This window comes from Dendrobates tinctorius, unplaced genomic scaffold, assembly GCF_039654945.1.
Source record: "Dendrobates tinctorius isolate UK_male_01 unplaced genomic scaffold, ASM3965494v1 ptg000075l, whole genome shotgun sequence".
NCBI lineage: Eukaryota > Metazoa > Chordata > Amphibia > Anura > Dendrobatidae > Dendrobates > Dendrobates tinctorius.
In genome coordinates, this window is record NW_027361743.1 from 30,997,501 (window position 1) to 31,024,428 (window position 26,928).

At 46.0% G+C, this 26,928-nt stretch overlaps 1 long non-coding RNA gene across 1 annotated transcript in view; it reads left to right on the plus strand.

Moving 5' to 3' along the window:
• LOC141096621 (uncharacterized) overlaps positions 1–26,928 on the plus strand; it is a 35,126-nt gene that overhangs the window by 4,755 nt on the left and 3,443 nt on the right. Inside the window, exon 3 of the long non-coding RNA XR_012233729.1 lies at positions 1,574–1,742. This is a non-coding gene — a long non-coding RNA (uncharacterized lncRNA). The remainder of the gene's footprint in view (positions 1–1,573; positions 1,743–26,928) is intronic.

Sequence of the window (26,928 nt, forward strand, 5' to 3'; positions counted from 1 at the left end):
CGGGGCCTTAAGACAGAACAAGGAACAGCTAATGTGGGCAGAGCCAACAACCACCACATTCCGTGACATCACATGTAGCAGGTAATGGGTCGGATCCAACAACCTCACTTCCACTGAAGTGCATTGTCCAATATACTAGAGATCAAGCTATATGAATCCTACCAAGGTGGGGGAATATTTGAATAATTTTACTACATATGGAGCTAATATGTATATACACTCACTGGCCACTTTATTAGGTACACCATGCTAGTAAGGGGTTGGACCCCCTTTTGCCTTCAGAACTGCCTCAATTCTTCGTGGCAGAGATTCAACAAGGTGCTGGAAGCATTCCTCAGAGATTTTGGACCATATTGACATGATGGCATCACACAGTTGGTGCAGATTTGTCGGCTGCACATCCCTGATGCGAATCTCCCGTTCCACCACATCCCAAAGATGCTCTATTGGATTGAGATCTGGTGACTGAGGAGGCCATTTGAGTACAGTGAACTCATTGTCATGTTCAAGAAACCAATCTGAGATGATTCGAGCTTTATGACATGGCGCATTATCCTGCTGAAAGTAGCCATCAGATGTTGGGTACATTGTGGTCATAAAGGGATGGACATGGTCAGCAACAATACTCAGGTAGGCTGTGGCGTTGCAACGATGCTCAATTGGTACCAAGGGGCCCAAAGAGTGCCAAGAAAAAATTCCCCACACCATGACACCACCACCACCAGCCTGAACCGTTGATACAAGGCAGGATGGATCCATGCTTTCATGTTGTTTACGCCAAATTCTGACCCTACCATCCGAATGTTGCAGCAGAAATCGAGACTCATCAGACCAGGCAACGTTTTTCCAATCTTCTACTGTCCAATTTCGATGAGCTTGTGCAAATTTTAGCCTCAGTTTCCTGTTCTTAGCTGAGAGGAGTGGTACCCAGTGTGGTCTTCTGCTGCTGTAGCCCATCTGCCTCAAAGTTCGACGCACTGTGCGTTCAGAGATGCTCTTCTGCCTACCTTGGTTGTAACGGGTGGCAATTTGAGTCACTGTTGCCTTTCTATCAGCTCGAACCAGTCTGCCCATTCTCCTCTGACCTCTGGCATCAACAAGGCATTTCCGGCCACAGAACTGCCGCTCACTGGTTTTTTTTTCTTTTTCGGACCATTCTCTGTAAACCCTAGAGATGGTTGTGCGTGAAAATCCCAGTAGATCAGCAGTTTCTGAAATACTCAGACCAGCCCTTCTGGCACCAACAATCATGCCACGTTCAAAGGCACTCAAATCACCTTTCTTCCCCATACTGATGCTCGGTTTGAACTGCAGGAGATTGTCTTGACCATGTCTACATGCCTAAATGCACTGAGTTGCCGCCATGTGATTGGCTGATTAGAAATTAAGTCTTAACACACAGTTGGACAGGTGTACCTAATAAAGTGGCCAGTGAGTGTACATCGGTGTTGTACAAGGATTTGCCAATATTAGTTGGATTTATATTTTTGATCTGGACTGTATTTTACTATATGTCTCACTAACATCCGACAATTACATAATTATCTTCATGTTACATGTGTTCCCTTTACAGGATTTAACTTTAATCTCCCAGATTTGGATGATTCTATAACAATATATGGCCTAAAAATCGAGAAGTCATCAATTTCCAGTTATGGCTGAGGGGATTCTCTCAATTATAACTAATCTATGGACCTGATGAGCAAGAAAGTCAGAAACCAGTAAAATGTGATGGATAATCGGTAAGTCATTGTCATTTCTGTACTTGAAGATAAATCCCGTCACATCCTATGTATCTCTTTACTGTTGGAAGAAATGCTGTAAAATTTGGACATCTCCTAATATGAGGGGTTCACTATTTGTTTTGGACCTGCTTGTATTATATAGAATAAAGACTCCTTAATGAATAAAAAATAAATGAGAAATAGATGATAGAAGAGAATGAAGGACACAACAAGAGATGACATAGAGCCGACTTACCTCTCTCTCCACCGTCTGCAACTGTCAGACGGAATGTTGGCCCTGCAGCTCTTTACACAATGTATGTGATGTCATAATGCAAGGGGGCGGAGCCAGAAACCTCAACATTCCTTGATATTATCAGCAGGAGCAGCAGCTGTTATTTAAAGAGACCAGATCAGGCCATACAACCAATTCATTACCATATAAATGAAATGGACTCTAATTATCCACCTTGGCCTCTTTTATAAAATGTGACAATATCATTATTACCATACAGTGTAATTCCGGAGTAGATCCTACTGATTTGAACAGTGACAAATTAACAATAATAACCCATATATCCCAGTATTACAGAAGATTAGATTATATGGATGGTTGGATGGGGAGGTGGACATGTTAGTGTAGCATAAATGGCCATTAAATAGAAGAGCACACTATAGACAATGTTACTATATACCAGTCGTTGGGCTATTAGTTATCCCAAGGGGCTACATGAGAGACTGTAACATATTAATTACAATTAGTATTATTTTATATTAATAATTGTATAACTTAATATTGAGCAGAAATAAACATGCTGACACCCCCTACATACCATATGAGCCCATATACAGCTCCCCTCTATACCTCTATATACCGTAAGAGCTCACACCTAGCTTCCTACATACAGTATGAGTCCTCACATAGCCCCTCTATATATCTATATAGATTGTCAGAACCCACATAGCCCCTCTACATACATTAATTCACAATTATAAGTCCAAAACATATAAACTACCAGGTAATCCCTTATATCCCAAGACATGCAGCTCTTATTCACCCCTATTAGTGTATAGGAAAAATTTAATGAACCAACATGAAGATAAAAAAATGATTTTACTGAAACATCATTAAAAATAGATACAGCAAGAAGAGTGCAAGTACAAAAAAGAGAGAGGGAATTATTACCATATCACGTGATACCAAAAGCAGCAGGATTGTATAAACAACTAAATGCAGGTGCTGTATAATGTATATCTAGTGATACACCAGTAAATTGCAACAATGTTTGCACACCTGAATTATGCCTCAGCAACCAATATGGCCCAGCCAGGAATCAATAAACACCCAATAGATTTCAAAGATCCAGAAGAAACCGCAGTGTCTAGACCAGTAACTCTTTGACCAAATGGTCGTAAGGTAAAGTGCGCGCTCTAAGGATCTATATGAAGCTATGAAAACAATATAATTACCTGAATGGGCTGCTGCTGGATCACATGAAGGGTGTCCCTCTGCCCCGACGCACATTTCGCTTTCGCTTCTTCGGGAGGAGTGTCGGGACAGGGGGTGTCCGAGTTAAATATCGAGTGCAGCCAATAGAAACATGAAAGGTGGAAAGGGGGCGGTGGTAAGCTTTATTGTCATACAATGTATTGCGCATGCGTCTGCCATATCTGGTACACCACGTAAAGATTGAATCATAATAGCCTAATGCGCATGTGCCCACCTTCTTACTATACCCCAATTATATGGTCATATATTCAAATGTGAACGCGCCCACCATTTTGCAACACCATATGAAGGTATATTCTTAAGGTGTAGAGCGGGCGGTAGTAAATTCTAACATCATATATTTTATCGTGCATACATCCGCCAAATTAATACACCACATCATAATAGCCTATTGTGCATATGCTCGCCATCTAACTACATCCTAATTAAATAGTCATATATTAGATTGCGCACGCGCCCGCCATCTTGTTACACGACATAAAGGAATATTCTTAGTTATAGAAGTGCCCGCCATATTACTGTACCCGAACATCAATCACTGTATATATACAAATTGTGATCAATTATTAATAATTACAGTGAAGAATTTTAAACAGGTGAATGACACTCTTAATAGGCTATTACTAAATAGCATTAAATAATGACCAATCAAAATTGGTATACGCATACATGTATCATAATATGACATTAAATAAGTACTCTTTTAAAATATACCCTAAATTGCATTTTTAAATTAATGTGAACAGATGACATAGAAAGTCATCTGGCGGACGCATGCACCTTAACAATATATCTTTATATGGTGTAGCAAGATGGTGGACGCGTCCGCAGTTTAATGTATATGACCATATAATCGGGGTATAGTAAGATGGCGGGCACATGCGCATTAGGCTGTTATGATTCAATCTTTACGTGGTGTACCGATATGGCGGACGCATGTGCAATACCTTGTAGGACGATAAAGCTTATCACCGCCCCCTTTCCACCTTCCATGTTTCTATGGGCCGCACGCGATATTTAACCTGGATGCGCCCTGTCCCGGCACGCCTCCCGAAGAAGCGAAAGCGAAACGCGTGTCGGGGCAGAGGGACACCCTTCATGTGATCCAGCAGCGGCCCTTTCAGGTAATTATATTGTTTTCATAGCTTCATATAGATCCTTAGAACGCGCACTTTACCTTATGACCATTTGGCCAAAGAGTTACTGGTGTAGACACTGCGGTTTCTTCTGGATCTTTGGAATCTATTGGGTGTTTATTGATTCCTGGCTGGGCCATATTGGTTGCTGAGGCATAATTCAGGTGTGCAAACATTGTTGCAATTTACTGGTGTATCACTAGATATAAATTATACAGCATCTGCATTTAATTGTTTATACAATCCTGCTGCTATTGGTATCACGTGATATGGTAATAATTCCCTCTCTCTTTTTTGTACTTGCACTCTTCTTGCTGTATCTATTTTTAATGATGTTTCAATAAAATATTTTTTTTTTCTTCATGGTACTTCATTTCATTTTTCCTATACACTAATAGTGGTGAATAAGAGGTGAACCTCTACATACATTGTTAGAACCCACATAGCCTCTCTATATATAGTATGAGCCCCCACATAGCCTTTATATATAGTACGAGCCCCGACATAGCCTCTCTATATATAGTATGAGCCCCCACATAGCCTCTCTATATTCAATATGAGCCCTCACATAGCCCTATGTATATATTATGAGACCACACATAGCCCCCTATCTACAGTATGAGCCAGAGGTGTAACTAGAAGTGATGACCAAGCATGCTTGCCACTGCTCGATACTCGATCAAGCATTGCGGTGCTTGGTTACACTCGTTACTCAATCAAGTTTTATGGGTGCTCAAGTGCCATTCTCAAGTAGTTTTGGATTAGAGGCATACAGGCAGGATTTATTGCCTTACATGCCTTCCATAGGTATACTGCTGCTGTAAGCTAAAACCAAAAGTCCTTTTCAAGGCAACATATTTTCTTTTCCCTATTAATACTAGAAAATTTGCATGCATATATTATATACGTAATTTAAAAAAGCACAAGGCGTGGGGTAAGGGACAGAGAAGTTTAGGTGCTGCTGATGGTGCACGCAGAGGCCAAGGCCGTGGGCCAGGTGAAACAATGCGTGCTGCGGGAACACAACAAACACTCTCATCCATGAGACATAGGTTCAAGTCCCACTTTGCATGGGGTTGCAGGACACCACTCTTAAAGCCAGAACAGTGCAAACAGGTGGTTGGTTAAATGGCAGATAATGCTTCCAGTATGTTTCTCAGCACTACCTGTCTTCCACACGGTCCAGTCTCATTAGCCAGGAGTCTGGACCACAGAATCCTCACCCTGATCCTCTTTCCTCCCACCATGGTGAGTCCCAGGAGCAGGGCCGGCATTAGGGGCAGGCAGACCAGTCAGCTGCCTAGGTTCCCCACTGTCACGGCCCCCGGCTCACCCCTGTCTACTCACCTCCTCGCTCCCGCGCCGCAGCCTGTCACCTGCTGTCATCCGCGGCGTCTTCCTCTGACGGGGCCACAGCCGACGATGTCACTGCACGCTTTGGGCATGCGCCATAGGCCGCGGCCACGTCTCCCTCCACCTCCTTGTGCTCCGGCGGTGCCCTAACTTGGAAGCACCACCGGACCAATGGGAGACGGTCCTAGGGTATTTCAGGCCGCCCTCCTGTAATGGAGGTGCCTGATCCTTGTGTTTCAAACCATATTAGGCCCTGTATCTGTTAGGCGTCGGGTTCCTGCCACTGCACAGCAGGAATCCAGAGCCTTGCACCCAGCGGTCTCCCATTCTTCTTTGGCCACAGTGGAGCCTGCTCAGCAGATTCGTCGATCCCGCCGCTCTGCTTGCTGCTGCGACCTCTGGTACAGCTATGACAATGCATGCTGCTCAGCAGCGAGATTCTCCAGGGACTAAGTCCTCATGTCGAGCAACTGAGCATGCCCGTGGAGTGATCTCCCATTGGAGATCGAGGGTCACGTGCGCAGATCCTGCTCGTGTTCGGATTGGCCCATCCGAGAAGCCAGGAAGGTCCCGGACGCCCGTGGCTATAAAAGGTTCGCATGGCCGCTCGCCCATGTGCTAGGATAGACTGTATTTACAAACTATGTGGAGTGAGTGATGTATGCACGTATGAATGTCTCTGGTGAATGACTCATTAAGAAACCCCTACCCTTGGTACGCAGGTGTTGTACAGCCTTGCCTGCTAGCGCCCAGGCTTAGGTGTAGGTAGGACAGAGGTTGAGTCAGGCATCAGTCCTCACCAGGGACTCGGCACGCCTCAGTGCACGTGCTCCACTTCATAGACAGCGTCTATAGCGACGCTCGCGGCAGCGACGCCGCGCGCTCAGTGGGCCTAGAATGACTCTAACCCCCTGTCCTTGGGGTAGAGTTCTGTGGCCGTACACTGTGCACTCTTTTGGCCGGGCTCTGTGAGCTAAACAGGCTCCGGCATCAACGTTCAGTGGTTGTGCAACTCTGTGCATTAACAGAGTTCGCATCTGTTCACATTGGGTGACGTAACCCACGTGTGACTGTTTTTACGCCGCTCTATTCTTTCGCCATTACCTAGCAGCAGTGTGTCATGGTCACGTGTGTCTGGTCGCAGATGATGCCGCAAGGCGAACCCATAACACACGTGACCCTGGATACACCGCCTCCAGTGGGGCGAATTTAAATAATAGAACGTGCAGGTGGATACGCCGCCACCACCTGGCGAATTTAGGAATTACACGTTAACATATACATTTCTGGAAACACCGCCTCCAGTACGGCGAATTTAAATAATAAGGGGGGAACCTGGGAAACTTTAACAATGGTGGGCCCTGCGATAAGGAATGGGGACATGGAGACCTCCTAAGCTCCCCTGAGCCAGTGTCCCTGAACTCCTAGCATTCCCTAAACAGGCTCCGAACCTGTCGCCGCACGCGTGCCTCAAAACCCTGGCTCGCCCTGCGCCTAAACCCTCACTAGGGACTAGGTCGGTGCGGAGACTAATCCCACCACTGCACTAATAACACACATGAGGAAAGGGACAATACAGGGGAAACACCACTTATCTTTGCTCTGTTGCGTACGCTCCTAGCAACAGAGCCCACCACCTGTGTGCATCTTCTCCTCACCCTGATCCATCACCATAACCGGATCCATCACCATCGTGCAGCCTGGGAGCAGAGTCCATCACCACTTGCAGCAGTCCAGTACACAGAGTCCCAAGATGAGTCCAGCCTCTGCCAAGAATCCAAGCATGCTCGAGTCCAGTTCTCAGCAACCAAGTCGAACATGCTGAGTGCAACTCTCTTCCAAGTCGCCACTCCTCTAAGCCATGCCCGCACTTCCCGCCGACACCATAAACTGCGACTCCACCAGGCCATGCCAGTCCTTCCTGCAGACACCATTAGCTGGCACTCGTTCTCTCTGGCTGACTGCGCAGGACTCCTATCCAGCTCCATCCTTCCACCAGGCTCTCCAACAACTCAGCAAGAAATATCACCAGCAGTGAGTGAACACCCTGAGCCCCATTTATAGAGTCCAACACCTGAACCATAATTAAGTGCAACCTAACCTAAGGTGCAATACCACTAACCACCACCGGGGACAGTCAAAACACCTTTGAACTTAACCAAAGTAAAAAAAAGTTCACTTTGTGCTTTTAATACCGCCAGATCCAACACTGGATCATGACAGTAGCCCCTCTTTAATGAGGGGCCTCTGGACCCTCAAGACCACCCCTCATTAGGGAAACACCTACAGCGGGGACGCCCAGACCCTGAGTTCACCCCACCACTACCTGACACTTCAGGTTTATGACAAACACCGCTGATGGTGTTTCCCTAATGAGGGGTGGTCTTGAGGGTCCAGAGGCCCCTCATTAAGGAGGGGGTACTGTCATGATCCAGTGTTGGATCTGGCGGTATTAAAAGCACAAAGTGAACTTTTTTTACTTTGGTTAAGTTCAAAGGTGTTTTGACTGTCCCCGGTGGTGGTTAGTGGTATTGCACCTTAGGTTAGGTTGCACTTAATTATGGTTCAGGTGTTGGACTCTATAAATGGGGCTCAGGGTGTTCACTCACTGCTGGTGATATTTCTTGCTGAGTTGTTGGAGAGCCTGGTGGAAGGATGGAGCTGGATAGGAGTCCTGCGCAGTCAGCCAGAGAGAATGAGTGCCAGCGAATGGTGTCTGCAGGAAGGACTGGCATGGCCTGGTGGAGTCGCAGTTTATGGTGTCGGCGGGAAGTGCGGGCATGGCTTAGAGGAGTGGCGACTTGGAAGAGAGTTGCACTCAGCATGTTCGACATTTCTTTGCTGAGAACTGGACTCGAGCATGCTTGGATTCTTGGCAGAGGCTGGACTCATCTTGGGACTCTGTGTACTGGACTGCTGCAAGTGGTGATGGACTCTGCTCCCAGGCTGCACGATGGTGATGGATCCGGTTATGGTGATGGATCAGGGTGAGGAGAAGATGCACACAGGTGGTGGACTCTGTTGCTAGGAGCGTACGCAACAGAGCAAAGATAAGTGGTGTTTCCCCTGTATTGTCTCTTTCTTCATGTGTGTTATTAGTGCAGTGGTGGGATTAGTCTCCGCACCGACCTAGTCCCTAGTGAGGGTTTAGGCGCAGGGCGAGCCAGGGTTTTGAGGCACGCGTGCGGCGACAGGTTCGGAGCCTGTTTAGGGAATGCTAGGAGTTCAGGGACACTGGCTCAGGGGAGCTTAGGAGGTCTCCATGTCCCCATTCCTTATCGCAGGGCCCACCATTGTTAAAGTTTCCCAGGTTCCCCCCTTATTATTTAAATTCGCCGTACTGGAGGCGGTGTTTCCAGAAATGTATATGTTAACGTGTAATTCCTAAATTCGCCAGGTGGTGGCGGCGTATCCACCTGCACGTTCTATTATTTAAATTCGCCCCACTGGAGGCGGTGTATCCAGGGTCACGTGTGTTATGGGTTCGCCTTGCGGCATCATCTGCGACCAGACACACGTGACCATGACATTATCACCAGCCGTGAGTGAACACCCTGAGACCCATTTATAGAGTCCAACACCTGAACCATAATTAAGTGCAACCTAACCTAAGGTGCAATGCCACTAACCACCACCGGGGACAGTCAAAACACCTTTGAACTTAACCAAAGTAAAAAAAGTTCACTTTGTGCTTTTGATACCGCCAGATCCAACACTGGATCATGACACAGTGTACCACCTCTGCACGGTGGACCCCTGGCTGCGAACGCACCTATTATTTTATAATTTGGTGCGTTCCGCCAGCCCTAACATTATCCTAGTGCCAGGGTCTGGCTAGTAATGGCGGACGAACAGCGACTGCTGCAGTACATCCGGCAGCTGCAGGGCAGGTTGGCGGCTCCCGAGCGTCCAGCCTCAGCTGTGGATGTTACTGCGGTCGCTGTTCAGGCAGCCACAGAGGCTATCTCCCGTGTGACCACTGCCATCCCTGCCCCGACTTTGTCCCACCTACCACTGCCCGAGAAGTTCTCGGGTGATAGTGCCTCTTGTATGGGTTTCATGAGCCAGTGCTCGATACAGCTGGAGCTGCTGGCAGCACGATTCCCCTCCGAGCGGGCCAAAGTGGGATTTATTATTTCCCTCTTGTCAGGCAGGGCTTTGGAGTGGGCCACACCGCTGTGGGAGCGTGGTGATCATGTGGTGCAGAGTGCCTCTCGGTTCCTGGACACTCTGAAGCATGTCTTCCTGGGACCATGAGTCATCCATGACACCGCGCTCCGGCTGCTGGCATTATCACAGGGCTCGTCCATGGTCAGCCACTTTGCCATACAGTTCCGGACGCTGGTCTCAGAGTTAGAGTGGTCATTCCGGCATTCTGGAGAGGTTTGGCTGGCCATGTGAAGGACTCTCTGGCCACCAGGGAGATTCCCGCTACACTGGAGGAGCTTATCACTGTCTCCACCCGTATTGATCTTCGCTTCGCCGAGCGAAGGTTGGAGCGGGCCCAGTGTAGGCAGAGGTTTAGGTTGGCACCTAGTTTTGCTAAACCTCTGGAATCTTCCGATCGGGCGTCCGAGCATCAGGGGGCTTCCCATGAGGGACCCAGGCCCCAGTCCACTCGAGCTCCTGTGAGCTGTCATGTTTGCCGGCAGTCCGGTCACCTTACCAACCTGTGCCCACAGCAGCTGAGAGAACGCTCGTGCCTAGTGGCCGTAGGAGGTGGCGCACTAGAATCAGCGGCGTTTTCCTCCAAGCTGTCCTTTAAGGGGACACTTGAGTTTGATTCATCCACTCTGGCAGTGGAGGTTTGCGTGGATTCCGGGGGAGAGGGCAATTTTATGTCGTCAGCCTTCGCTCAACGGCACGCTATACCCCTGGTTATGATGTCTACACCAGTCACCGTCAGAGTGGTGAACGGCGCCACTCTACCCTCACAGATAATCCACCAGACCGCCCCCTTGTTACCCTCACTGGGTCCATCTCATCATGTCTGAGGGAGTGCGCTCAGGTTGCCTCCACCGAGGTTCCCGCAGATCTCTCCTCGCTCCCCAAACACTATCGACAGTATGCGGACGTGTTCTCCAAAAAGGCGGCGGAGACCCTTCCACCGCATCGCCCCTATGACTGTCCTATTGACCTCTTGCCTGGTGCTGAGACTCCCCGGGGTTGAGTCTATCTCCTATATCTCCCGGAGACAGAGGCCATGTCTCAATACATCAGGGAGAATCTGGCAAGAGGATTCATTAGGAAGTCAGTGTCACCAGTGGGGGCGGGATTCTTCTTCGTCCAGAAGAAGAGTGGGGAACTACGTCCTTGCATTGATTACAGGGGTCTTAACGCCATCACCGTTAAGAATAAGTATCCTCTGCCCCTGATATCAGAGCTGTTTGATAGTCTACGGGGAGCGAGGGTGTTTTCCAAGCTTGATCTGCGGGGGGCTTACAACCTGATTCGCAACCGTGATGGGGACGAATGGAAGACGGCATTTAACACCAGGGATGGGCACTATGAATACCTGGTGATGCCCTTCGGCCTCAGTAATGCCCCGGCTGTCTTCCAAGACTTTGTGAACGATATCTTCCGGGATATGCTTACCACCTCGGTTGTAGTCTATCTGGATGATATTCTCATCTACTCTCCAGATATTGACTCCCACCGGAGAGATGTTTGCAAAGTTTTCGATCGCCTGCGGCCAAACTCCCTCTATGCCAAGTTGGACAAGTGTGTGTTTGAGCAGGAGTCCTTGCCTTTCTTGGGCTATATCATCTTCGCCCAGGGATTGGCCATGGATCCTGCCAAGCTACAGGCGGTGATGGATTGGCAGGAACTATAGAAAAAAAAGGAGGGCACCACCCCAATGTATAAGGGGATCCACCAGTAGTCAGTATCGATAAATAATACAGTAAGGAAGAGGAAAGCTACTGACCAAAAAAACTGGGATCACCATATGAATCATACAAATTTTATTTTATTAAATATCAAACAGACCAAAAAACCATTTAAAAACATTAAAAGTCACTCTATGACAAATAGACACATGGGGTTAATAATATAACCCACTAAGACTCCCCTATCACATTGGTTGAATACAGATCTATACAGCCAGATGATTATAGGAAAATTGTGAAGCAAAGTAATTTGGTGTCAAGGAATACACTACAAATATATTGCAATAAAACCCAAATGGGTAAGGAAATCAAGAGACAAGTATAAGATGCCATATACTGGCTAAATGCACTTATTAACCACTTCCCATGATTGTCAGAAAAGTAACATAATAAAGAAGCAGTAAAAAAACAGTAAAAAAGAGAGGCCCATAGAAGGTATCTCTGGACCCTGTATAGACTGGTTCTGACCCAATACCATCATCCAAAGTAGCGCATGACATAAGCGCTAAGTGCACCACTCTGATACAATACCAAGGAATAGGGGGAGCCTGTGGAGATGCCCAAGAAGCCCGACGCGTGTCGCTACCGCTAGGTGGCTTCGTCAGGGGCTGAAGATTAGGTCTGACTGAGGTCATATATATATGAGAAATAACAAATACACAATAAGTAGCAGCTGCGGTTAGTACCTGTGCGATCACATGTGAGAAGAGGCAGACCAAAAGAACTCCATCTAGGCCTGGAGAACGCTCTCAGACATCACTTCCCCCGGAAGAAGGTCAAAGCAGGAGCAATGGCCAGAATCAGCCAATGCGCCTGCGCGCATACTATCATATGTAAGAGGGAGGCAGGACCAAGCGCTCTGTCTGGGCCCGGGCGATACTCTCAGACATCACTTCCCACGGAAGAAGGTCTTTCCCGGGGCGATGACCAGAATCGCCCAGTGCGCCTGCGCAGAAACAGTGGTCATTGTTTCTGAGTACTTTAGAATAAAAGAGGATTGTCTCACACATTGTATAACGATAGTACGCTGCTGCAATAGTTTTAATAGGAGAGTATCTCCAAAAGAGTACTTCTTTAAAACAAAAAATGACGACTTAAACTAACCCAGAGGCGCATGAAATATAGTTGCAGCATAATTCTCACCGTCATATAGTAAGAGTTGAAGACACTATATCAATACACAGAGTCACAATGCATCTGAAAACCCTTTCACATTAAGCACATTAATTCTAACATCACCACCTGAAGTTACAGGTGACCTACAAAGTGCATGGACATAAATAGTAGAATAGCTATACAAATATATTTTGCGCCAATACTCGAGGGCTCAAACCGGTGTCCATATAGATTGTTAAACATGATAAGATTTAGTTGACACAAGGAAAGGAAAACCAGACCTAAATGAGAGTCAGGATATATACAGTGGGGCAAAAAAGTATTTAGTCAGTCAGCAATAGTGCAAGTTCCACCACTTAAAAAGATGAGAGGCGTCTGTAATTTACATCATAGGTAGACCTCAACTATGGGAGACAAACTGAGAAAAAAAAATCCAGAAAATCACATTGTCTGTTTTTTTTTTCATTTTATTTGCATATTATGGTGGAAAATAAGTATTTGGTCAGAAACAAGCAATCAAGATTTCTGGCTCTCACAGACCTGTAACTTCTTCTTTAAGAGTCTCCTCTTTCCTCCACTCATTACCTGTAGTAATGGCACCTGTTTAATCTTGTTATCAGTATAAAAAGACACCTGTGCACACCCTCAAACAGTCTGACTCCAAACTCCACTATGGTGAAGACCAAAGAGCTGTCAAAGGACACCAGAAACAAAATTGTAGCCCTGCACCAGGCTGGGAAGACTGAATCTGCAATAGCCAACCAGCTTGGAGTGAAGAAATCAACTGTGGGAGCAATAATTAGAAAATGGAAGACATACAAGACCACTGATAATCTCCCTCGATCTGGTGCTCCACGCAAAATCCCACCCCGTGGGGTCAGAATGATCACAAGAATGGTGAGCAAAAATCCCAGAACCACGCGGGGGGACCTAGTGAATGAACTGCAGAGAGCTGGGACCAATGTAACAAGGCCTACCATAAGTAACACACTACGCCACCATGGACTCAGATTCTGCAGTGCCAGACGTGTCCCACTGCTTAAGCCTGTACATGTCCGGGCCCGTCTGAAGTTTGCTAGAGAGCATTTGGATGATCCAGAGGAGTTTTGGGAGAATGTCCTATGGTCTGATGAAACCAAACTGGAACTGTTTGGTAGAAACACAACTTGTCGTGTTTGGAGGAAAAAGAATACTGAGTTGCATCCATCAAACACCATACCTACTGTAAAGCATGGTGGTGGAAACATCATGCTTTGGGGCTGTTTCTCTGCAAAGGGGCCAGGACGACTGATCCGGGTACATGAAAGAATGAATGGGGCCATGTATCGTGAGATTTTGAGTGCAAACCTCCTTCCATCAGCAAGGGCATTGAATATGAAACGTGGCTGGGTCTTTCAACATGACAATGATCCAAAGCACACCGCCAGGGCAACGAAGGAGTGGCTTCGTAAGAAGCATTTCAAGGTCCTGGAGTGGCCTAGCCAGTCTCCAGATCTCAACCCTATAGAAAACCTTTGGAGGGAGTTGAAAGTCCGTGTTGCCAAGCAAAAAGCCAAAAACATCACTGCTCTAGAGGAGATCTGCATGGAGGAATGGGCCAACATACCAACAACAGTGTGTGGCAACCTTGTGAAGACTTACAGAAAACGTTTGACCTCTGTCATTGCCAACAAAGGATATATCACAAAGTATTGAGATGAAATTTTGTTTCTGACCAAATACTTATTTTCCACCATAATATGCAAATAAAATGAAAAAAAAACAGACAATGTGATTTTCTGGATTTTTTTTTCTCAGTTTGTCTCCCATAGTTGAGGTCTACCTATGATGTAAATTACAGACGCCTCTCATCTTTTTAAGTGGTGGAACTTGCACTATTGCTGACTGACTAAATACTTTTTTGCACCCACTGTATATGGTCATACTTAAACGCAAGAATGGAGCGAAGAAGCTTGCTATGGTGCACGAATGTTGGTAAGTTTTATCTATCACAGCGTATATATATATATAAGACAGCAGCCCCAGATAAATCAAAGAGCTCAAAGGTTCAAAAAAGTATCTAAGTTTCAGAGGATACGCTAAGGTAAGTAATGCCAAATCTTGACACAAAGCTGATCTTATAAACCATATAAAGTGAATAAATGGATCTTATAGGCTATATGGCCTAGAAAGTCATTTAATCAACGAAAAAAATTTTTTTTAAATATGAAAAACAATCCACCTATTTATCAAGGGCCAAAGGAGACCAAAGATAGAAATAGTCTACACATAAAGCCAAAGGCTGGAAGGAAATATTTAAAGTCAACTCGAACCCTGAACAGGGTTACAAGATGTAGGTATCATCCACAGGCTCTACCCTGAAAAATATGAAAATATAGTTATCCCCTATAAACCCCAAAAAAAGAAGAATACAGAAGGGACAAAGAATTATATAATAAAGAAGGGTGGGGTTAGACATCACAAACCAACATTGGGTTGTGAATTACTAAAATCATCCACAGGCTCCACCCTAAATACTAAGGGTCCAATACACACACAAAAAGGTACCCATTAGGTCCCATGCAATAGGGGAGCGTATGTTGTTTAATCCACAACATTGGTATTAGACATTCCACATTAGTATAAAGATTCTCTATCTCAACTGCTATCAATGAAATCCCATACATGTTAAAGACATAATTTTAATGGGTATAGATGTATCAACCAAAAAAAGAGACAAAGATAATAAATTATTCAAGGATCAACGTTCTTTCTTAGATCCAAATGATCAGCAACTTCCAGTGAAGTTGGTTCAGTGGTCACATATTCAAGAAGTGAGGAGACAAAACTACACGACAGAGGGTCCAGAGAAGCCGAATAGTCTTGAAATAGATGCTCAATGATCAAAACGTCCAGAACAAGCGAGGAAAAACTGACTGGATCTGTAAATGAAACAAACAAATAAAAGTCACAAAAGATGTTTCAGACCTGATTATAAAAACCGGTAAAAAGCAGATCCTCATTTAATCCTAATGGGGTGCGACTCCGAAGGTTAAAGATCCACTTGGACTCGCGTTTCAAAAGTTCCAAAGAAATATGACCTCCTCAAATGTCTGGAACAACTGATTCCAAACCCATGACCCGCATGCCAGTTCTACAACCATGATGCTTGCGCAAAAAATACAAAGCGAATGAGCTCAAGGTTTTACCTTTTTCATTATCAACTCTTGCCGTGTTAATGTTGGAGAGGTGTTGCTGAACTCTTTTGCGAAGTTCCTGTGTAGTTTGACCAACATAGATCTTGGGGCAGCGGCAGAACAAAGCATGCACCAAATTCCTGGACCTACAATTAAAATAGGTTTTAGAAAAAATTGGCGATTTTAAAGTGGGAAGAATGACTCCTTCACCTCCAACCGTAAGATGGCAAATATTGCACCCACCACAGGCAAAGGTACCAACTAAGCGTGTACCCCTGTTAAGCCTGTATGTGGGCCTCCTGAAGTGACTATGACAGAGAGAATTTTTGAGAGACTGTGCCTTCCTAGCAATCTGCGTGGGCCTTGAATGAATATGAGGTGCCAATCTAGGCTCATCAGTCAATATACCCCAATATTTAGACAAAATGCCATGAATATTATGCCACTGATTATTGTAAGTGGTAATTAAACCAATAGGTTTGGTGGCATTGCGTATTCTAGGCTGTAATAGTTGTCCCCAATCGCTATCCTTAGCAGTCTGAAAGGCCCTAGAAATGACCTTCCAAGGGTATCCCCTATTCCTAAGGCGGTCCGTCAAATCCTGTGCCTGGGTAAGGAAATCGTGTTGTTCAGAGCAATTTCTTCTTACCCGGTAAAATTGCCCCTTTGGGATGCCGTTTTTTAAATGGTCAGGATGAAAGCTCGAGTAATGAAGGATGCTGTTGGTGGATGTAGGCATCACAGTGCCTTCTTCTATTGTCAGATTCAAGTCAAGGAATTCTGCGACCTGGCCTGAAAAGTTGGCTGTAAGGTGGATGTTAAAAACATTGTCATTAAGGAGATGTATAAATCTATGACATTCCTCCAAAGATCCCGTCCAAAATAAGAGCACATCGTCGATATATCGACACCATTTAAAAATATGATTTCTAAATTTTTTTTGGTCAGTAGCTTTCCTGTTCCTTACTGGATTGGCAGGAACCTCATTCTCTCAAAGCGGTGCAGCGCTTTATGGGGTTCATAAATTACTATCGCCAATTCATCCCCCACTTCTCGACTTTGGTAGCACCCTTGGTAGCCCTCACCATGTGTGTACAAGGTGTACAAAGCATGGCTGCATGTGTACAAAGTGTACAGAGCGGAGCCGTCTGTGCACAAGGCATACAGAGCGGAACCGTGTGTGTATGAGGTGTGCAGAGCCATGCGTGTACAAGGTGTATGATGGGGAGCATTCATACCTTCCAACCGTCCCAGATTTTGAGAGTCTGCCCCACTGTTCCAATCGGGAGCTAACTTTTCCTGCAGACACAGGAGTACACGGCGGAGCCCCGAGGTGCACTTGAAAACTCGCACGTCACATCGGAAGTGACGTGCTGGAAGCTGACCAGAAATTAGGTAATTTCTGGAAGAGATTGTGACGGAACCATAGAGGCTCTTCAGGGAATGCTTCAGGTCGATCACCGTGTCCTCCTCCAACAGCGCGGACAGCGGGATTGCCTTGGACTCAGGGATGTCGGCCATGTGTGGATCATGATATGTCCTGCACCGGTAGGCTTAGGTAAACACTACAATGTGAGCCAAACTGCTATAGTATCTTTATAGAATCTTTCTTTCTTTACTCTGTTTCTTTCTCTCTCTCTGTTCTTTCTTTCCCCTCTTTCTTTCTCTTTCTTTCTCTCTCTGTTCTTTCTTTTTCTTTCTTTCGCTCTCTGTTCTTTCTTCCCCTCTTTCTTTCTCTCTCCCTCTCTGTTCTTTCTTTCTTTCTTACTTTCTATCTCTGCTCTTTCTTTCCCCTATTTCTTTCTCTTTCTTTCTCTCTGTTGTTTCTTTCCCCTCTTTTTTTCTCTCTCCCCCTCTGTTTTTTCTTTCTTTCCCCTCTTTCTTTTTTTCTCTTTCTCTCTGTTCTTTTTTCTGTCCCATCTTTCTTTATCTCTGTTCTTTCTTTATCTCTCTGTTTCTCTCTCTTCTTTCTTTCTTTCTTTCTTTCTTTCTCTGTTTATCTGTCTTTCTTCTTTCTTTCTTTCCTTCTTTCGCTCTGTTCTTTCTTTCTCTTTCCTTTCTTTCTCTCTCTCTGTTTTCTTTTTTCTCTCTCTCTGTTCTTTCTTTTCCTCAGTACCTATCAGTGTGCCCACAGTACCAGCCACTGTGGCCACAATGCCAGCCACTGTGCCCATAATGCCAGCCACTTTGCCCTCAGTACCAGTCTGTGTGATCAGCAGTGCTAAATGAGTGTGGTTGGGCATTGAGATGGGTGTGGCTAGTTGTGAAATGGGTGTGGTTGGGCGGCCGGTAGCCAATCATCAAAGTTGAAGTCGCCTGTTTCCATCAACTTTGTTATATGTGGGCAGTGGGCACCTCTAGTAAAGGCCCCGTCACACATAGCAACTCACCAGCGATCCCGACAGTGATATCAACGTGTCAGGATTGCTGGTGAATCGCTTCATGATCGCTGGTGAGCTGTCAGACAGTTTCACCAGCGATCAGCACAGCGACGCCGAGCGCGCGGCGTCGCTGTGTTCGTTAGTTAACAGCACGCTGATGCAGTGAGCTGGTAACTAAGGTACACATCGGGTATCCAAGGGATGTGCGTCCCTTAGATACCCGATGTGTATGTTAGTTACCAGCTCCCTGCATCAGCGCGCTGGTAACTAACGTACACATCGGGTATCTGAGGGACGTCCGTCCCTTGGATACCCGATGTGTACATTAGTTACCAGCAGATCGCTGGTCTCCCGCCTGTCACACGCAGCGATGCGTACTGGCCAGCGGGAGACCCGCGACCAAAGAAAAGTCCAGAGGTTTCCCAGAGCGATCAGTGATACCGGCAGGGGGCCGGTCGCTGATCGCTGTCATACACAGCGATCTCGCTGGTGAGATCGCTGTTGTGTCACAAAACTTGTGACTCAGCTGCGATCTCGCTAGCGAGATCGCTATGCGTGACGGAGCCTTAAGGTGGGCACAAGATGTGGGATCTTGTCACCTCTGCCTCACACATAAGTTACTATAAGGTGTACTTTATTCCTGCCACATTTCTTTCTTGGTCTACTGAGAGAAATGTTTTGACCAGTTGAAAGTTATACAACCTGAGGATTGTGCATGTGTGTGCTGCCCGCATGTAGCAATATGTGTGTGTTTATATTTACTTTCTCCGACCCCTATATAAACCCTTCCCCTCCGACCACTGTTCACTTTCCCATGCTCCTGTTCCAATCCTGGGGTCTTTTTTGTCCCCCCTTGGTCCTCCACATGCTGAACATCTGGGACATGACTAATATTGCGCAATGTGTGCTTGTTCGTCGCCAGATGCAGCGTCGTGTCCAGTGTGTGAGGAGACAGCGACTTATCCGTGGCGTTAACCCCTCTGCTGCCATGTAGGGCACAGCCTGTGTATCCGGCCACAGGCTGCACATCGGAGGCTGCTTCTTCTATCTGGGGAAGTTCATGAAGCAGAAGCCTCTGTGTGACTCATGTGAAGTAAATTGTCTGACAGGTCATGGGTCCAGGTCAGCGGGTGACTGCAGACTATTAGTTGGTTTCAATGTTAGTTACAGGTGAGTCAGAACTAGATGTTGGGTGAAAGCCTTCCAGTATTTGTAAGGCCTCGTGCACACGCTGAGTATTTGGTGACTTTTTACCTCAGTATTTATAAGGTCTCGTGCACACGCTGAGTATTTAGTGAGTTTTTACCTCAATATTTATAAGGCCTCGTGCACACACTGAGTATTTGGTGAGTTTTTACCTCAGTATTTATAAGGCCTCGATCACATGCTGAGTATTTGGTCAGTTTTTCACTCAGTATTTGTAAGGCCTCATGGACACACTTTGTATTTGGTGTTTTTTACCTCAGTATTTGTGAGGCCTCGTGCGCACGTTGTGTATTTGCTGAGTTTTTTACCTCAGTATTTAACCCCTTCCCGCCCCTTGATGCACCATATGTGTCTTGAAAACTAGTGACTTACCGACCCCGTCACATGACCCCGTCACATGACCGGGGTGCCCACAGAGTCTGAACAACTCAGGGCCCTGGCTACCCTTAATCCATCCCTGCCTATAAGTGTGTTGTGCACTGCTTCTACAGTTGTGGCCAAAAGTATTGACACCCCTGCAATTCTGTCAGATAATACTCAGTTTCTTCCTGAAAGTGATTGCAAACACAAATTCTTTGGTATTATTATCTTTATTAAACACAAAAAGAATTGTCCTAAAGCCAAATTGGATATAATTCCACACCAAACATAAAAAAGAGGGTGGACAAAAGTATTGGCACTGTTCGAAAAATCATGTGATGCTTCTCTAATTTGTGTAATTAACAGCACCTGTAACTTACCTGTGGCACCTAACAGGTGTTGGCAATAACTAAATCACACTTGCAGCCAGTTCACATGGATTAAAGTTGACTCAACCTCTGTCCTGTGAAAGAAGACTAAAGAACTGTCTGAGGACTTGAGAAACCAAATTGTGAGGAAGCATGAGCAATCTCAAGGCTACAAGTCCATCTCCAAAGACCTGAATGTTCCTGTGTCTACCGTGCGCAGTGTCATCAAGAAGTTTAAAGCCCATGGCACTGTGGCTAACTTCCCTAGATGTGGACGGAAAATAAAAATTGACAAGAGATTTCAACGCAAGATTGTGCGGATGTTGGATAAAGAACCTCGACTAACATCCAAACAAGTTCAAGCTGCCCTGCAGTCCGAGGATACAACAGTGTCAACCCGTACTATCCGTCGGCGTCTGAATGAAAAGGGACTGTATGGTAGGAGACCCAGGAAGACCCCACTTCTTACCCTGAGACATAAAAAAGCCAGGCTGGAGTTTGCCAAAGCTTACCTGAAAAAGCCTAAAACGTTTTGAAAGAATGTTCTCTGGTCAGATGAGACAAAAGTAGAGCTTTTTGGGCAAAGGCATCAACATAGAGTTTACAGGAGAAAAAAAGAGGCATTCAAAGAAAAGAACACGGTCCCTACAGTCAAACATGGCGGAGGTTCCCTGATGCTTTGGGGTTGCTTTACTGCCTCTGGCACTGGACTGCTTGACCGTGTGCATAGCATTATGAAGTCTGAAGACTACAAACAAATTTTGCAGCATAATGTAGGGCCCAGTGTGAGAAAGCTGGGTCTCCCTCAGAGGTCATGGGTCTTCCAGCAGGACAATGACCCAAAACACACTTCAAAAAGCACTAGAAAATGGTTTGAGAGAAAGCACTGGAGACTTCTAAGGTGGCCAGCAATGAGTCCAGACCTGAATCCCATAGAACACCTGTGGAGAGATCTAAAAATGGCAGCTTGGAGAAGGCACCCTTCAAATATCAGGAACCTGGAGCAGTTTGCCAAAGAAGAATGGTCTAAAATTCCAGCAGAGCATTGTAAGAAACTCATTGATAGTTACCGGAAGCGGTTGGTCGCAGTTATTTTGGCTAAAGGTTGTGCAACCAAGTATTAGGCTGAGGGTGCCAATACTTTTGTGTGGCCCATTTTTTTGAGTTTTGTGTGAAATGATCAATGTTTTGCTTTTTGCTTCATTCTCTTTTGTGTTTTTTCATTTAAGACAAATTAAATGAAGATAATAATACCAAAGAATTTGTGTTTGCAATCATTTTCAGGAAGAAACTGAGTATTATCTGACAGAATTGCAGGGGTGTCAATACTTTTGGCCACAACTGTATATGTAACCAGCCATAATAATATGTAATAATGGAACAGCACTGTTCATAACAAGAGAGGACACTATATAATACGGGACCCCCTCATATATAACTAGAGAGGATGGTAAAAATCAGCTGATGGCAACAGCACAGGACGCTGCGAGGGAGCGCAGGGAAGGTAAGTAGAATGGTTTATGTTTTCTTTGTTTTCTGATGGGGAACATGTAAACCAGGATGGGGATGAGTTGACAATAGATACCAGGATGGGGATGAGAGGGCCATGTATACCAGAATGGGGATGAGGGGGCCATGTATACCAGGATTGGGATGAAGGGGCCATGTATAGCTGGATTAGGGACATACATATACCAGGATGAGATATTAGTACAGAATTGGGGGATATTACCCCTGTAGCAGTATCAGCAGCAGATACCCCCACATAACAGTGCGTCACGACATTTTTTTCTTCAATTTTTTTTCTATTTTCCACATTTAAAACCTAGGTGTGTATTATAGTCCAGAAAAATGGCTATAAGGGAGGGCGCTTCCAATAATAATTTTCCCCCATACTAGGCCCTTTCCTGGGATAATGTCTCCCAAACTGGCCTCCTTCTTGGTATAAATTCACCTTCCTGGTATAATGTTCCACATCCTGGTCTACTTTCTGGTGTAATGTGGTGTTTGCAGGTACGCAGAATGCAGTGACGAGTTGCGAGACAATTAGATGCTTTTTATATTAACGTTTATGAGACTAGAGGGAACTTTCCTCAGTCATGGCCTGATCACAAAAAGGGGTAACACAGATTGCCCTCACAGGGGTTCTATACAGGCACACACAAACGGGTAGAACACAACTACTCCTGGCAACAGCCGGTCACTATAGGGCGGCGGTATGGCCGACTATGGGTCCTTAATTTGTAAAGTCAACTTAGCCGTCTGGACGTCCCTCGCCGTTCTGGTTGGTGCTCTTTCGGCGCAGTAGTTGCTGGGCCCAGTTGCTGAGGCGGTGACGAAGTCTTCGCGCACTCCGGCGCACTGAAGACACTGGAGCCCCATAGGCTCCGGCAGAGTCCTTGGATGGTTGGGCCACAGCCCCTAGCCTGGGGCAAGCGGCAGCGATGTGTGGTGGTGAATGACAGGCCACTTGTGCAGCTAACGGCTGCGGCGGGGGGTCCGCGGTCAGCAGAGGCCTGGCTGCGGGCCGGAGCGGGACAGTAGTGGCTGCCGGCGGTACTGGACTTACCGCGGCCACTGGTGGGAACAGGGCAGCTGCAAGTGGCGGGGAACAGGCTGCGGGCTTGGACGAGACGGCAGTGGCCGCGGGTGACCGCGGGCTGGCCGCAGCCGCAGGCTGAGGGGAGGCGGCAGAGGCCGTGAGTTGACCTGGGGCCGCGGCAGTCGTGGGCTGGAGCAGGGCAGCAAGTCCCGGATAGTCGCCTCGGTACCGTCCCTCTGGAGTCCTTGGTGAGCATCCTCCCTGGCACTGGTGAGTCGCTCTCAGCCGCTCCCACCGTCTCCTGCTGTCTCTGTGTACGTCTGCTGACTCATCGTCCCAGGAATTCCCCGCCGCTTTTGTATTGGTCCCTCCCCTAGTCAATCTGTCTGTCACACCGGTCCGTCCCTGAATCCTGCCCCCCGGGGACAGTTTCCCCCGGAACCCAGATGACGGCTCCCTTGGTTCCGGCCCGGACACTCGACGGGGGCCGTTCCTCCCACATAATGTCTCCCATCCTGGTCCCCTTCCTGGTATAATATGTCTTATCCTAATCACCTTCCTGGTTTAATGTGCACCATCCTGGTTTAGTTTTCCCCATTCTGCTCCCATTACTGATATAATGTGCCCTATCCTGGTCCCCTTCTATGAAAATGTGCCCCTTCCTGGAGTAATTAGCTTTATTCTGGTCCCATTTTTGGGATAATGTGCCCCATCCTGGTATAATGGCCCTATCTCGGTCCCTTTCTTGGTAAAAAATAATCTGGTATAATGTGCCCCATTATGGTCCCCTTCCTGGAATAATGTGCCCCATCCTGGTCCATTTCTTCGTAATGCGCTGCAATACATTTCATCTAGCTGAAAAAGTCGCTGGTGTCGGTGGGTCCAACTCCACCTCTGGGTCACGGTGCAGCTGCAAGGAGATATGTCTGCCCCTACGTAGGCCGCTCTCTGGACTTGCGTTTGAGCTCCAAAGTGCCCTGCACTGTAAAAACCTACCTGGAGCAGCAACAATGATCAGAGACCGTACACAAGAGGAGCGATCAGATAAAAAGAGTGAGCGAGAAGAGACAAGGGAAGAGAGAGAGGAAAGGAGGAAAGAGAAAGGAGAGAGAAGAGAGGGGAGAGAAATGAGAGAGGAACAGAATACTGCAGATTGGAGTTAGAAGTGAAGAAAGGAGAGGGAGGAGAAAGAGGAGGAGATAGAGGGAGAAGGGTGGGTGAGGGTTAGAAAGAGTGGGGAAGGGAGAAGAGAGAAAATAAAAAGGGGAAAGGGAGGAAGAAGAAAGAGAGGGTGGAGAAGAGATAGAAAAAAATAGAAGCAGCATACCATCATCAGCTTGAAGAAGGCTCCTACATAGAGGTGAAACGTCGCATGATGGGCTATTAAAGCTACAACTTTTTTCACTATGATGGTGTGCTGCTGTAAGTAGGATGTGGGATGCAGTGACAAACAGGAGGCAGAGTTAGCAAATTTAACAGTTTAATTAATCAGGATATTAACTCCTCGCAGGGAGATAAATGGTTAAAGAATAGATAGAAGTACCAACAAATGCAAAATAATGGCAGCCCAGTTATTAAACTTATTGTGTCCTTTGTGCTCCTCCACCGCAGATGATCCCACAAGCACTGTACCACCGGCAACGGCCGGAAAGATGTCCACAGAAGGGTTCTTTGAGCAATGATCTGTCTTCTGGCGGCAGTTGTCGGTCTCCGGTACCTTCCGCTGAGTCCCTAGTCCATGAACTTGTGTGGCCAAAGCAATCTAGGCCGAAGCACTCTCGGGGTAAAACGTGGGCTGGCGTCCAGCAAATGGCAGGGAAGGCTGCAAGCAAGTGTCCGGTACTCGGCCTTCTATCCTGCACGCGTGTGCAGTACTCACAGTCTCTGGGTGCATGACACCGCTCTCTCTCTCTCGGCCCTTATGATCGGGACCTGAGCCGACAACCGCAGCCTGTCACAGCGCCGGTGCTCAGGAGGGGAAGCACGCTGCTCACCCTGCTGCGTGTTGCCTGTTCGCGCCAAACTCCCCGCTACTGCACGCATTTTTCTTTTATATCATCCCTCCTACCCGTGCCATGGGGTTGGTCCGGTCCCTCATTCCTTCCCCCAGGCAACATGAGAGGCAGCCTCAACAGTTCCGGACCCGGTTCAGTACAGGTACCCGCAGCCCGGTCTTCCTCCTTACACTGCTTCCATTTATTCTTTATATTAAATGGACTGGTATGTACCTAGGAGGCTTTGCACCCAGTAATTTATACAAGGTGCTGTTTTTTGCTTTATCTTTTTCTAGATAGTGTGACAGAGTCACTGGCATAGTATGTGAAGGGAGATACGTGTCACTGCGCCTACTGCGGTCAGTGATGTAAAAGCAGAGTGTTTTTTCCTCCAGCACACTAAGTGCCGAGAGGGTTAATAGGAACGCATGTTTTGGGCTAGTTTTAGTGGACCTTTATAGAGCGGGTGGGCGGAGGTCCACCGTATCTCCATATAGATAGATAAATTGCTAAATAGATGAGTGATCGATAGATATGAGATAGATAGATAGATAGATATATGATAGATAGATAAGAGATAGATAGATTAGATAGATATGGGATAGATAGGTGATTGGTAGATAGATAGATAGATAGATAGATAGATAAGAGATATATAGATAGATAGATAGATAGATAGATATGAGATAGATAGATGCACTCAGGACCGAAACGTCGCCACATGGGCTATTAAAAACACTTTTTTCTAAAATTTCATATGGTGTGCTGCCTCCATCTTTTTTGATTTTCTATTCATAAGGCTTTGCACCCTACTTTTTCCCGTGCTGTTGTTTCTTATTTTTTTTTTAGATAGATAGATATGGAATAGATAGATAGATATGGGATAGATGATAGATAGATAGATAGATAGATAGATAGATAGATAGATAGATAGATAGATAGATAGATCTATGGATAGATGGATAGATGGATAGATATATAGATTATGGATAAATAGATATAAAGATATAGCTAGCTATATATAGATAGAGAGAGATAGAGAGAGAGATAGACATAGAGATAGATAGAAAGAGAGAGATATATATATACAGAGATAGATAGATAGATGATAGATAGATAGATGATAGATAGATAGATAGATAGATAGATAGATAGATAGATAGATAGATATGGAATAGATAGATAGATATGGGATAGATGATAGATAGATAGATAGATAGATAGATAGATAGATAGATAGATAGATAGATAGATAGATAGATCGATCTATGGATAGATGGATAGATATATAGATAGATTATGGATAAATAGATATATAGATATAGCTAGCTATAGATAGATAGAGAGATAGATAGAGATAGATAGATAGATAGACATAGAGTTAGATAGAAAGAGAGAGATATATATATAGAGAGATAGATGATAGATAGATAGATAGATGATAGATAGATGATAGATAGATAGATAGATAGATAGATAGATAGATAGATAGATGATAGATAGATAGATATAGATAGATGATAGATAGATAGATAGATAGATAGATAGATAGATAGATAGATAGATAGTGAAAGAGGAGCAGAGAGAGATAGAGGGAGAGGGGTGTGAGAGAGAGAAAGAGATGGTGGAAGAGAGGAGAATGAAGAGCGAGAAAAAACAGGTGGAGAGAGAAGGAGAAGAGAGGAAAGATAAAGCATGGGGGAGAGATGGAGGAGCGTGCATTCATCCCTTTCCCCTGTCTGCTCCCTCACTCCATCATGGCTGCCATACAGCGGGTCACTTCCCCCATGGCGGTGTATATTTGGAGCTGATAATGGGGCAGCCTGAGACTTTCGGTCTCCACAGTGGGGATGTGGCTGCTGGCACAGTATCGGTCCTGGCTGCCGCCATCCGGGTGACAGGGAGGCTCAGCCTCTGGTATCTGCCTCACACCTCCAGTGGCCGGTTGTTGTCTGCAGGGACAATGCAGCCGCCGCTGTCCAGAGCGGGGCAATGCTGCCATCTAGCGGTGATGTGTGGGACGATCATGGGGAGAGCTGCACTCAGGTGAGGATGCCCATCATGGAGGCCGCAGCTGCAGGAAGACACATTGGTCGTTATCTACCGCGGAGAATTTCTATGTGAAAAGTTGATCTGTGCTGTGGGTTAATTATTTGTGCAAAATTCATTGAAAA